Source organism: Cannabis sativa, chromosome 9, assembly GCF_029168945.1.
Source record: "Cannabis sativa cultivar Pink pepper isolate KNU-18-1 chromosome 9, ASM2916894v1, whole genome shotgun sequence".
In the NCBI taxonomy this organism is placed as follows: Eukaryota; Viridiplantae; Streptophyta; class Magnoliopsida; order Rosales; family Cannabaceae; genus Cannabis; species Cannabis sativa.
The window spans coordinates 60,012,297-60,014,337 of NC_083609.1; the positions used below are offsets into that span (position 1 = coordinate 60,012,297).

At 38.1% G+C, this 2,041-nt stretch overlaps 1 non-coding gene across 1 annotated transcript; it reads left to right on the forward strand.

Annotated features, from left to right (window-relative positions):
- Positions 1-335: 335 nt before the first annotated feature.
- Positions 336-442, forward strand: LOC133031638 (small nucleolar RNA R71). The gene has a single exon (XR_009684739.1). It is a non-coding gene; the product is annotated as a small nucleolar RNA R71 (small nucleolar RNA).
- The last annotated feature ends 1,599 nt before the right edge of the window (positions 443-2,041 follow it).

Consider the following 2,041-nt stretch of genomic DNA (forward strand, 5'->3'; position numbering starts at 1 on the left):
CCACATCAGCTTGGCATTCTGAAAAGTGATGGCTTCCCCCACATAACTCACACACAACTTGGGCTTGTTTAGCTTGCCCTGCAATTATCTTTGTCAATGCCTCAACCTGTGCTGTCAACTTGGTGATGGCATCGACCTCTAACACACCAGCTACCTTCTTTGATTGACTCCTCTCAGTTGGCCACTGTTGATTGTTTAGAGCCATCTCCTCTAATAGATCATAAGCCTCATTAGCACTCTTCCTCATAAAGGCTCCTCCAGCTGCAGCATCTATTAAAGTTCTTGTATTTCCTACCAACCCATTGTAGAAGTTGTGGACCAGCATCCACTTCTCTATACCATGGTGAGGGCACTTTCTGATCAAATCTTTAAACCTCTCCCAAGCCTCATGGAGAGATTCATTATCTTGTTGGCAGAAGTTATTAATTTCTCCTCTCAGCTTTGCAGACTTGGCTGGAGGAAAGAACTTTGACAAGAATTTCGTTGCCAGATCATTCCAGGTGGCAATAGAGTTGGGTGGCAAGGAGTTTAGCCAACTCTTGGCTCGCTCTCTAAGAGAGAATGGGAACAGTCTCAGTCGAATAGCATCATCACCAACTCCATTAACTTTAAAGGTTTCACAAAGTTCCATGAAATTAGAGAGATGCAGATTAGGATCTTCAGAAGGGAGGCCACCAAACTGAACTGAAGACTGCACCATCTGAAGTATGGCAGGTTTGATCTCAAAGTTATTTGCATCCACTGCCGGTGGCCTGATACATGACTGCACTCCCGTCAGAGTAGGGAGAATGTAATCTCTCAAGCTGCGGCCATTAGCTTGATCTTCTACTGCGCCACCATTGTTACCGTTATTGCCTCCATTGTTTGCAGCATTGGCAGCCATGATGTCTGAAGTTTCAGCAGTTGCTGAAACTCCCTCTTGCCTCTTGTTCTTTCGGTTTCTCCTACAAGTTTTCTCGATTTCGGGATCAACTGGCAATATCACTGCTTGTCCTTGACGGCGCATACACTTATGATTCCTGAAATAGATCAAGAAAATATTGCAAGAAAAAGGTTAGAAAAATCAGCAAGAGAAAATATACCAAAGTAGAAGTTAGTATAATTTTGTGTAATATCAATCTTTAAACAATTCCCCGGCAACGGCGCCAAAAACTTGTTACGAAAATTCTGTTTATTACGCAAGTGAACGTATCAAGTAGTATCTCACGCAAGTGAGGTCGAACCACAGGGAATTGGATTAAGTACTACTAAATTATAATTATGATTCTATTTGGTAAAATAATAAGTTGCAATTTTAAAAGTAAATAACTCAGAAATTAAAGAGAAAATAAACGAAGATTAATCAAGATGAGAGATTAGGGAGGTGAATCCTGTTGATAAGTTACCTATGTTAATGCCTAAATGCTATTCTTATCTCAATGTGAAAGACAGATTATAAATTAACCTAACTCTTTTCAGATCTTTTAGGTTCTAAATAATATGTTCTCTAATTAACTTCTTAACTAGATCAACACAAAATCAGCATTAAGCAATAATCTATTAGTCACTAGGCTATGTAAATACTTTCGTTTTACATCAAAACCTAGACTATCCAAATTTTAGCATTCCTAATTCTCACTTTTCAGATTTCGAATTAGGATCATAGAGCATGTAAAAGGTGATCAAGCTTGCACATGAAATTAAACACAAACAAAGATAGTATTCACACATAAGATGAAGGAATGGCAATTATTTATTAACTAGGCATAAACTTAAACAACATTCATCATCCTCCCTTATTGGGAAATTTAGTTCATAATAACTCTAAAAACATCCATGATTAATTCAGAAATAAAAACAAACATAAAGAAGAATAAAAAGGGTAAAAGAAAGAAACTAGAAGGTGGTATTGCTCCGGGTCTTCAAGATAACTTCCTCTCCACTTTGCCTCCACTATTAGGTCTGTTTTTTCTTGCCTTTGACCTTCAATGTCGTATTCCTTATATAGGGATAAGTGGTGAGCCTCCAATTGAGTGAAAAATCAAAATTAGGTCAAATCTGC